This window comes from Neophocaena asiaeorientalis, unplaced genomic scaffold, assembly GCF_003031525.2.
Source record: "Neophocaena asiaeorientalis asiaeorientalis breed wild unplaced genomic scaffold, Neophocaena_asiaeorientalis_V1.1 scaffold778, whole genome shotgun sequence".
NCBI lineage: Eukaryota > Metazoa > Chordata > Mammalia > Artiodactyla > Phocoenidae > Neophocaena > Neophocaena asiaeorientalis.
The window spans coordinates 34,158-46,563 of record NW_020176499.1 but is presented as its reverse complement, the minus strand read 5'-3'; the positions used below and the strand labels follow the sequence as shown (position 1 = coordinate 46,563).

The window sequence follows — 12,406 nt, the reverse complement described above, 5'->3', positions numbered from 1 at the left end:
TACGTAGTGGTTTGTACCTCTTAATCCCTTACCCCTGTCCTGTCCCTCCCCCCTTCCTTCTCCCCACTGGTAACCATTAGATTGTTCTCTACATCTGTGAGTGTTTCTTTTTTGTTATGTTCACTAGTTTGTTTTATTTTTTAGTTTCCACATAAAAGTGATAACATACAGTATTTGTCTTTCTCTGTCTCATTTCATTTAGCATGATATCCTCTAGGTCCATCCATGTTGTTGCAGATGGCAAAATTTCATTCTTTTTTATGACTGAATAGTATTCCATTTTGTGTGTGTGTATACACCACATTGTCATTATCCATTCATCTGTTGATGGACATTTAGATTGTTTCCATATCTTGGCCATTGTAAATAATGCTGCTAGGAACATTGGGGCACTTTGTATCTTTTCAAATTTAGTGTTTTCATTTTCTTCGGATATATACCCAGGAGTGGAATTAATGGATCATATAGTAATTTCTACTTTTAGTTTTCTGAGGAACGTCCATACAGTTTTCCACAGTGGATGCACCAATTTACATTCCCACCAGCAGTGTACAAGGGTTCCCTTTTCTCTACATCCTCACCAACATTTGTTGTTTGTGGTCTTTTGATGCTAGCCATTCTGACAGGTGTGAGGTGATATCTCACTGTTGTTTTGATTTGTATTTCTCTGGTAATTAGCAATGTTGAGCATCTTTTCATGTGCCTGTAAGCCATCTGTATGTCTTCCTTGGAAAAATGTCTATTCAGCCCATTTTTTAATCGGGTTGTTTTTTTGATATTGAGTTATATGAGCTCCTCAGACTTTTTTTTTTTTTTTAATCAGGAGAAGAAAGGATTTATTACTTGCAGCAAGTAAGGAGAACACCGGGGATCTTTCCTAAAGCAGCATCTCCCAGAACAGTAAAATTGGGGAGGTTGTAAGCTGAGGGTACATGCATATTCATGAAGGGGCTCAGCTGACAGTTGACAGAATCCAAACTTTAGTTGATTGAAGTCACCAGGGTCAGAAAAGGTCAACATCTTCCTCCCTTAGGTTCTGGTTGATCTGGTGGTTGAGTGCTTCAGGCTAACCTTTACCACTTAAAGATAACTGGCAGTCTTCACAACTGATATATTTATCTTTGCTATTGTTACTTCTCTTGCCTGATAGCAGGTAATGTTTCTGCATTCTTTTGTTCCCTTAAGATCATTAATTACTGAGACCTGTTCAAGGGCAAGCATTGTAGCCAGGATTAGATCACAAAATAGCTTAGGCTGAGCTCCTTAAACTTTGAACTCACTAGTTTTCATTGATATTTCTTGCCTAAAGGAATTATTACCAGACTATTCTTTTCTATATATTTATTTATTTATTTTTAAACATCTTTATTGGAGTATGATTGTTTTACAATGGGGTGTTAGTTTCTGCTGTATAACAAAGTGAATCAGCTATACATATACATACATCCCCATATCTCGTCCCTCTTGCGTCTCCTTCCCAGCCTTCTAGGTGGACACAAAGCACCAAGCTGATCTCCCTGTGCTATGCGGCTGCTTCCCACTAGGTATCTATTTTATATTTGGTAGTGTATATATCAGACTATTCTATTTCCATCATTCCTTTTCCACCTACTAACTTTGTACTCTAAGGAAGATACTACATTCATTAGTGGTATGGATCTGTGGATTCTTATTTTACTTAATGAGTTATAATCCATTACTCTCCATATTCACTTAGATGCTCAAATGTGGCAGATTTGGCCAGTGGGAGCTCCACCAGCTGGCTTTGTATCCTTTCAACATGTCACGATTTTTAAGAATTTTCTTACATTCTAACAAAGTTGTTCCAGGATCATCTTGTACTCTGGGCCCAGACCTGGAATCAGCCATTTCTCCAAGGAGCCCTGATTCCTTTTAGTGGTTTAATGTTTTATTTGTATGAGGAGAATATGTCATAATTTTACTTGTGAAATTAAAAAATAATTTTTAGGGCATTCAATCACAGTAGGAGTAAGATGCCCAATCGGCCTGTCTGTCCTTGTCGAGAGTCCCAAGTCCTAGGAAACCCTCAGGCCTAGGCTCACCATTCAGCCTAAGTAGGAGAGATGCTAGGGGAAAGAAGGGAGAAGGAACATAAGAAGAAGATGCTCTGAGAATTGATGGCCCCTTCTGACCCAAACTGGCCAAACTCCAAACCCCCACCCAACTCCATGCCTTCATATGAGGCTGGCCTGAGGAGGGAGAAGAGAAAACGCTGTGGGAATCTGGTGCAGGCAGGCATTGACCACGGAGCTTAGAACTTGGAGACAGGGTGGTGGTGGAAGGGGACAGGCAAGGACGCTCATAGGTGCTGGGGACAGAGGACCTGTCACTGGAGGAGCCATGATGTGTGACAGTGTTGGGGGAATAGTCATCAGGAAGAGATTCCCTGAGGATATGACACCTGAGTGGAGACCCAGAAGATGCACAGGAAGTGGCCAGTGAGGCTGCTGGAATAGGGGATTGGCAAAGATAAGAGAAGCAGGTCTGGTGCTTTTTGGGCTCCAACTGGGCCTCCAACATTGCCAGGTGCTTGACCTCCATCATTTCATCGAGTCCTCCCAATACCCCGGGATGTGGGGCTTATGCTACATGTTTTACAAATGAGAAAACAGGCTCAGGGCAAAATCCTTAGTTATCACCTTTGGCTTCTTACACCCTCCATCTGATTTGTCAATCTGTGAGCAAATGACAGACCCAGACCTAGCCTTGGCCTCCTGCCTTCCTGACTGCCCCCTCTTTGGCTTGAACCCAATTGCCTCCCAACTGGACTATTGTAGCCATCTTCTCACTGGCCTTCCCCCAGCCCCCTCACCCTATCTTTTCTCTAACAGCAGCAGTAGGATCCTTAGCCCAAGGCAAGTCATACCGCCTCAGCTCAAAACTCTTTCCTTTAGTACATTCAGGCTGCTGTAACAATACCACGGTTGGGAGGCTTATAAGCAAAAGATATTTATTTCTTAAGGTGCTGGAAGTCCAAAACCATGGTGTCAGCAGATTCAGTGTCTAGTGAGAACCGGCTTCCTCTTCTCTCACTGTGTCCTCACATGGCAGGAGGGGTGAGGCAGCTCTCTGGGGTCTCTTTTATAAGGCCACTTATCATGGGGGCGCCACCCTCATGATCGAATCACCCACAAAGACCCCACCATCCTAACACCATCACCTTGGGGGTTAGGATTTAATGTGTGGATTTGGTGGGGCACAAAACTTAAGATCATAGCCCCCTCCCAGAGGCAAAGCCTAATTACAGCAGCCACCCCCCAAGACACTTCACATTCTGGGAAGTGGCTCTTCTGCCCTCATGACTTGTTCTCCTTCCTGGCTTTATCTTCCTCCATGGCATCCTGCATGTTGTGCTTATTCACGTTTGCACCTTTGTCTCCTCCTGGAATGTCAGCTCCAGGAGGCAGGGACCTTGACCAGGCCTCAGCAGTCTCCTGACCCACACACCAGGGCCTCCAGCCAGGGTCCTGCAGGGGCTCAGGACTCAGCAGAGACCAGGCTGTCCTTATTATCCCCACTCCCTGGACCCCATATCCCTTCACCAGAATGGATGACATGGGAGAATGGAGGCCTTTGTCACACTGGGATGCTGGGTGCCCATAGTGCACCCCCCTGCCAAGAATGACTGGGTGACCCTTAGCCTGGAGGCAAAGGTAAGTGATATCCTCTCAGACACCCGCTCTACCTTCATAAGCAAAGGCTCCGGGTCCCCCACTCCTCCCATCCAGGGCAAAGGGGCAGGATGCTCATGCACACAAGTGTCCGGGCTGGGACCTGGCCTAGATGTGGCCACTTTTTTGCTACCAAAGGTATTTGCTCAAAGGCTATTTGCTATTAGGTTCCCTTTTTTGCTATTTGCTCAGGAGCTCTGGGTGCTCACAAAAGTCCCTCCTCCTCCTGGAATCCTGTCTCCTCTCTGCCTGTGACTATCTGGTTGTAGACCAAGGAGCAAAGCCATCCCCTGTTGGTGACTCCCTGCCTAGGCGTACTTAGCTCAGCTGACAGCAGAGTAAATGGCATGGCATCCCCCACGTATTCATATTGTGTAATGTAGGATGAGTCTTTGACCCAAATGTCATTCATTTGATAAACTCTGTGCCAGGCCTTAGGGGTTCAGACATATACTGTATATCCAGTTTTTCCAGTGTCATTTTTGAAAAGACTGTCCTTTCTACATTAAATGGTCTTGGCACCCATGTCAAAAATCAATCAACCTTATATGCAAGGGGTTGTTTCTGGAATTGCTTTTCTTTTTGCTTTTTTTTTTTTACACTCTTCTTATTTTAATTTAATTTTATTTTTTTGATGTGGACCTTTTCTTTTTTGGCTGCATTGGGTCCTCATTGCTGCATATGGGCTTTCTGTAGTTGTGGCGAGCGGGGGCTACTCTTCATTGTGGTGCACGAGCTCTAGGTGCGTGGGCTTCAGTAGTTGCAGAACACAGCTTCAGTAGTTGTAGCACACAGGCCCTAGAGTGTGTGGGCTTCTGTAGTTGTGGTGTGTGGGCTCAGTAGTTGTGGCAGATGGGCTCTAGAGTGCAGGCTCAGTAGTTTAGTTGCTCTGCGGCATGTGGGATCTTCCCACACCAGGGATCAAACCCATGTCCCCTGCATTGGCAGGCAGATTCTTAACCACTGAGCCACCAGGGAAGTCCCTGGAATTTCTTTTCCACTGGTCTGTATGTCTATCTTTATGCCAGTACCACACTGTTTTGGTTACAGTAGCTTTGAAGTAAGTTTTGAAATAGGGAAGTGTGAATCCTCCAACTTTGTTCTTTTACAAAATGCTTTGGCTATTTGGGGTCCCTTGAGATTCCATATGAGTTTTAGGATTTTTTTTTTTTAATTTCTGCAAAAAAAACATTGGGATTTTGATAGGGATTGCATTGAACCTATAGGATGCTTTGAGTAGCATTGACATCTTAACAATATTGTCTTCCAGTCCATGAACACAGAATGTCTTTCCATATTTATGTCTTCTTTAATTTCTTTTAGAAGTGTTTTGTAATTTTCGGTCTGCAAGTTTTTACCCACTTTGGTTAAGTTAATTTCTAAATATTGTTTTCAGATTGTTCATTGTTAGTGTATGCAACTGATTTTTATGTGTTGATTTTGTATCCTATAACTTTTCTGAATTTGCTTATTAGCACTAATAGGTTTGGGGGTTTGTTTATTTGGTGTGGAATCTTTAGCATTTTCTATGTATAAGATATGGACAAAGATAATTTTACTTGTTCCTTTCCAATTTGGATGCCTTTTATTTCTTTTTCTTGCCTAGTTGCTCTGGCCAGAACTTCCAGTACTATGTTGAAAAGAAGTAGCAAAAGCAGGCATCCTTGTCTTACTCCTGATCTTAGGGGGAAATCTTTAGGTCTTTCATCATTGAGTTTGATGTTCACTGTGGATTTTTTCGTATATAGCCTTTATCATGTTGGGGAAGTTTCCTTCTATCCTAGTTTGTTGAGTTTTTTTATCATGAAAGGGTGTTGGACTTTGTCAAAAGCTTTTCTGCATCAATTGAAATGATCATGTGTGTGTGTTTTTTTTCCTGTTCATTCTGTTAATGTGATATATTGGTTGATTTTCATATGTTGAATCATCCTTGCGTTCTGGGAATAAATTCCATTTGGTCATGGTGTAATCCTTTTAATATGCAGCCAAATTTGGTTGGCTAGTATTTCATTGAAGATTTTTGCATCAATATTCATAAGAGCTAAATGGTCTGTAAGGTATTTTTAAAGGTATATTAACTCACCCAGCTCCCCTGGTTAAGATAGTGGGGCTACATGGAACTGAACATGATACAATTTTAAGAGGGGGAAGAAACAGAAGAGAGAGTTCCTGTGCTTGGAACTTTGGAGCTGGGCCTTGCACACTTCCTGCAGAACTGGAAGAGAAGTGGAATCACTGTGGTTTAAATAGTGATGGGAGTATGGGGAATTATTTTTCTTTAAACATTTTTGATAAAGGAATTGTTGTTAATTTAAAGTGTGATTATGTAGAAAAATGACTGTTTGGATGTAAATACACCTGCAAGCATGTACAAGTGGAGAACATGATGGTTAGCATATTTTTTCAAATACTCCAGAGAAAAGGGGAGATGAGGATAATGAAATTTCAGAAGTTGTTGATGGTAGTTGAAGCTGGGTGGGTGCTACATTATGCTCTTGACTTTTGGGTCTATTTTGAAATTTTTAAGATAAAAAATTTCAAGTGTTTTAATGTTGTAATGATATTACCTTCATAAAACATGAGAAGACAAAAAAAAAAGTCATTTACCTGTCTCTGAATAGCTATCATCTGAGTGCCACTTGACTTCTAGGTGGCTGTCCCTGCTAGTGGACATGAATTCTGACCTCCTGCTTCGACCTACTTCTTGTTTTAAATGGATCCATTGGTTGCTCTCATGTGCCTGCTTTATCTTATTTAATCCTTACAAAAGCTTAATGGCCTAGCTATTATCCCCATTTTTCAGATGAGGAAATTGAGGAACAGAGAATGATATGGCCATGGGTTTGAACCCCTGAGCTCTGGGAGATGGGGAGGGGAATCTACACTCTCACTCATCATCATCACCCCACTGCCACCTAAACTGTTCTTCATGTCTTACTCCACCTCTGGGTCCTCCTGGATCCCCAGCCAACATGGCATTTCCAGATGAATTTCCAAGGCTGTGTTAAACATAGCTCCCCCATGTGGCCTCCCCATCTTTCCAGGCTCTCATCCAATTACCACTGTGAAAAATCTGTGTTATTTCTGGGCCTCTAGGATCAGAACCCTTTCCTGTGTTGGGAGAATTCCCCCATCATGTGAGTTTTGATGGAAGATGGGCCAACCTCCCAGTATTGAAGCTCAAACAAGGAGCCGATCCTCACCTCCCAGGCTCCATGCAGCTGGGATCTGGGCATCTGGGCTGAAATGTTTGAGATTTCACCAACAAACAACACTTCTCACCACCCCTTTCCCATATACACACTTTAAATAATGCCCACACCTACATAAAATACATATCAACCCTGCCCAATGAAGACAATCCAAGTCTCATATGATTGCCACATCCCATTCCAGGAACTATGGGTGATATGTGATTTTCTCAGTCAGGCCTGGATAATAGCCCCTCAAGGGAGAGTAACCATTGCCTAAAAGAAGAGTTTAATCATCCCAAAGTCTCCAAAACATAATTGTATAGATGAAGTTGTAGTTCAGGAGATAGAAGTCACTCTAGATGTTTCAAACAGATAGGGATTTAATACAGGGAATTAGTTGTTTGCAAAATCATGGAAAGGACTTTAAGATTTGAAGTCAGTGGGGCTATGACTAGGCCTCAGAGTCCTGCCATAGCAGCTGTAATCCAGAGATCAAGAAGCTGCATGAAACCATTGCCAAGGTCACAGCTGCCACACCCATGAAACTGGGTGAAAGTGAGTGGGACATGGAATTGGGCCATTGCAAAAGTTCACATCTGCCAGAACCTACACATCAGTGCCATCTCTGCCAAGAGAATGGCACCCTCCTCCCTTCTGCCTTCCATATCTCATGCAATCACATCTTATTGGCAGAACCCAAGTCAATCAATCCAGACTCCTAAGGGCAAAAGTCTCTGGGAAATGTAGTTTTTAACCTTCCCACCCTTCACAAGGAGTAGAAGAATAAATGTAGAAATGGATGGTGAGTGAAGGTAAACAATGTCTAGCACTGCAAGAGAATTCTTGCAACAAAAATACTCTTTGGATTCTTTTTTTCAGGGTATTATGGCAAACAGTGCTATCTAGCATCTTTATTCAAATGACAATCAGCACTTGGACAGAAATCGCAGTTCAACAGCAAAAACTTTCTCTTACAAGTGCTAAGCCACGGCCCCCCCTACGGCCATCTGCCACAGCAATTATCACCATCTGCTCTCCAGCTTCATGGCCCCTGCCCTGCCTGCCCTGGCTGAGCCAGAACTCCAGACCCATCACAGGAGGGGGCAGGAGGGCCACAGGAGCTCAGCCTTTGCCCTCCAAAGGTGGACCACGGCCTCCTGGCTAAGCAGGCACAGCATCCTCCCTAAAGTCTCAGCCTCTGGCAGCATCAGATCTGAGCCAAGCTGAACCTCCTGAGGAGGGTGGGGATGGGGGCATCTGGGGGAGTCAGGGAAGGAGGGCCAAGGCTGGGGGAAGGTGCCTTCTAGCTACTGTCCCCCACCTAGTGCAGAGGCCCAGGGGCCTGACTCTCCTGATCTTGCCCCAGCATCCCCTCCCCAGGGGGTCAGTATATCTTCTGCCGACTGGGTAGAATGGCTTCTTTGATGAAGGAGAAGACAACCAGCATTCCTAAGCATTTGCCCCACTTGGCTTTGATGAAGTAATTGGAGACCACATCGTCTCCTGGCTGCATGGTGGAGGGCAGGACGTTCTCCCCAGCCGACAGTGACACAAAGAATGCAAATGGGATTATCCACAGGGAGAAAGTGAAATAAGCCAGGACCTCTGAGAAAAGATAATACTCCTTTGCAAAAAATTGAAACTCTAGGTAATGATTCACCACCACTAACCCATACAACAGGATGAAGTTAAGCGAGGTCAGCATGACTAAGGGGAAGGTCTGGAGGAGACCAAAGTAGACAAGGTTGGTGCAGAGACCCATGTCAATCATGCAGGTGGGGAAGCACTCAAAAATGTAGAGGCCAATCGATACAGCTGTGGAGAATCAGGTCATGTATTTTATGATCCTACTAGTGGCCACTGTGTATTCTTCTATCAATTCTGCCAGGTAATAGAGTCTGGCTATAATGGCCAGCATGATGAAGGCCACCTGGATGAAGAGCAACAGCCAGCTCAGCAGGTACATGAGCCACATGATGCCCATGCCCTGCCTGCCCCCTGACCGCTGCGATAGGCCTGCACACTTGCTATTTGGATTTTTGACATGGTCCTGTTAGCAAGTCCACACATCCTCTTCCCAAAAATCATTTATCAAAGCTGGAGAAAACTGTCAAAACTGTCAAACAACTATTTCAGTGCTTGGAAATTCACCAAGTGCACACATCAAACTGAGAAAATTTTATTCATGAAAGCTACTGAAATTCAGTTACAAACATCAAGAGCATGTGATGTTCTTTCTTGGGGAAGCTGCTGTCACTTCCCATCATCATAGTTCAATAAATGTGGAGGCAGGGGCTTCTCTGGTGGTGCAGTGGTTAAGAACCTGCCTGCCAGTGCAGGGGACACTGGTTTGAGCCCTGGTCTGGGAAGATCCCACATGCCGCGGAGCAACTAAGCCCATGGGCCACAACTACTGAAGCCCCCGCCCCTAGAGCCCGTGCTCCGCAACAAGAGAAGCCACTGCAATGAGAAAACCACACACCGCAACAAAGAGTAGCCCCCGCTTGCCACAACTAGAGAAAGCCCACGCACAACAACGAAGACCCAATGCAGCCAAAAATAAATAAATTTATTTTTTTAAATGTGGAGGCAGGGCAAGAAAACTATCACCTTTGATTCCACTGCCAAAGAGATCTCACTTGATCTGGAGTTATTTCAGTTAAAGTAGATCTCATTAGCAAGTGATCAGGGAAGACCTGAAGCTCTGCTAACAGTTCAGGACTGTTTTGAGCAAGCAATGGACCAGAAGGAAAGCTGAGAATTTACTAGGGAGCTCCAGGAGGTGAGACAGCAATGGGGACTTGATAACTCAACATATCCCAGAGTGTGTGCACATGTATGAGAAAGACTACAGCAGACTGAAGACATTTGCACATCTCCAGCCATCACAGTATGCCTTTTTATGGAGTGAAGATGCAAGAGATTTCAGTGGAATGTGAAAGCCAAGGTACACTTGAAAGTCACTTGAGCTTAGAAGGTGCTCCTGTGCCCACACACAGACCCATCAGCAGAAGGTGGAAACCGCAGTAGCTCTGAGAACAATCTGATTAACCTTTACCTGAATGCTAAGCTATGCAGTCACCAGGACAAAACCTGGGAAAGAGGGCTTAAACACAAAAATAAGAACAAACAACTGAGCAGATACATCAGCAACCATACACTGTTGGGGAGACAGAGTACACAAACAAAACAACAACAATAATGGATAAATCCAGATTTATAATATATATAAATGCAGTAGATGTCACAATAATAGTGTAAAGGCCAGGGAAAGAAATGATAAATTTGAGCAGATATTCTCTATTTGGCCAAATTTCAGTTAGTATTATTCTAAAGTAAACTGTGATAAGGTAAGATGCATATTGTAATCCCTAGAGCAATCATTAATAAAATAACTAAAAAAATAGTTAAAATGTCAATAGAGGAATAAATAGTGCTCTCTAAAGTTTCATTTAGAACAAAAGAAGATAGTAAAGGAGGAATGGAAGAAGAAAAGAGATATGAGACATATAGAAAAAAGGTAGCAAATTGGTAGATTAAGTCCAAGCATATCAATAATTACATTAAATATGAGTGTGTTAAACATCCAACTTAAAAGGCACAGATAGTGAGACTGGATGAAGAATCAAGATATAACTTTGTTTTCTACAATAGACACATCTTAGATTCAAACAAATTTGTGTGGAAAACATATAGTAGGCATATAATAACCACAAGCGAACCGGAAGGGCTATATTCTAGTTTGTCTTGAAATCAGACAAAGTAGAATTTGAGGAAACAAATAATACTAGAGACAAAGAGAGGCAATTCATTATCAATACACAAGGAACATATAAAAATTTAAAAATACACACACCTAATGACAGAGTCTCCATTTACATGAATCAAATCTCGACAGAACTGAAAGGAGAAATACACAATTCAAAAATAATAGTTGGAAATTTCAGTACTCTACTCTCAGCAATTGAAAGAACAACCAGGCAGCAAATCAGAAAGGATGAAGAAGACTTTAACAACACTATCAACCAACTTGACTTAAGTAGCATTTACAGAACATACACCAATGACTGCTGAATACATATTCTTTTCAAGAATTCATGGAACATTCTCCAGCATAGGTCATATGTTGAGACACAAAACAAGCCTCACTAAGTTGAAAAAGATAAAGATTATGCAAAGTATGTTCTCTGAATACAATGGAATTAAAATGGAGATCAATAACTGAAAGAATCTGGGAAAACTTCAAGTATTTGTAAATTAAACTTCTAAATAATCCATGGCCCCCAAAAAGATAGCAGAAGATTAAAATTTAAAGATTTAACTCAATTAAAACAGAAACACAACAAATCAAAATATAGGAGATTCAGTGAAAGCAGTGCTTAGAGGAGAATTTACTGTCTTAAGTCAAAAAAGAAAAAAGGTATCTCAACCCAACAACTCAAGCATTCACCATAGGAAATTAGAAAAAATGAGCAAACAATTATAAAGCAAATAGAAGGAAAGAAATGATAAATATTAAAAGCAGAAATCAATGACACAGAAAAAAATTAATAGAGCTAATCAACAAAACCAAATTTGATGCTAGGAAAAGGCCAACAAAATTGACAAAACTTAGCTATATTAACCAAAAAAATAAGAGACAAGACACAAATTACCAAAACCAGAAATGAAAGAGTGGACTTCACAACTGACCTTACAGAAATCAAAACAATTATGAGAGAATATTCTGAACTAATTATAGCAACAAATAGACAACTTTGTTAAAATAGACAAGTTCCTAGAAAGATGCAAATAACCAAAATTGAGTCAAGAAGAAACAGAATATCTGAAAAACCTAAATGTCCATTGACAGAAGAATGGATAAAGAAAATGTGGTACATATATACAATGCAATACTACTCAGCTATTAAAAAAAATGAAATAATGCCATTTGCAGCAACATGGATGGATCTAGAGATTATCATACTAAGTGAAGTAAGTCACAAAGAGAGAGATAAATACCATATGATATCACTTATATGTGGAATCTAAAATATGACACAAATGAACCTACCTATGAAACAGAAACAGACTCACAGACATAGAGAACAGACCTGTGGTTGCCAACGGCAGTGGGGAGGGATGGAGTGGGAGGTTGGGTTTAGTAGATGCAAACCGTTATATATAGGATGGACAAACAACAAGGTCCTACTGTATAGCACAGGGAACTATATTCAATATCCTGTGATAAACCATAATGGAAAAGAATATGGAAAAGAATATATATATATGACTGAATCACTTTGCTGTACAGCAGAAATTAACACAACATTGTAATTCAACTGTACTTCAATTATTTATTTATTTGGCTGCATTGGGTCTTAGTTGTGGTGTGCGGGATCTTCCTTGCAGCATGCGGGACCTTTCATTGTGGCACACAGACCACTCTCTGTGGCGAGTGGGCTCTTTATTGTGGCTTGTGGGCTTCTCTCTAGTTGTGGCTCATGGGCTCCAGAGTCCATGGGCTCAGTAGTTGCAGCA

General features: G+C 42.0%; 1 pseudogene; it reads right to left on the bottom strand.

Annotated features, from left to right (window-relative positions):
- Positions 1 to 8,270: 8,270 nt before the first annotated feature.
- LOC112391596 (protein TEX261 pseudogene) lies at positions 8,271 to 8,861 on the bottom strand (annotated as a pseudogene).
- Positions 8,862 to 12,406: the final 3,545 nt, after the last annotated feature.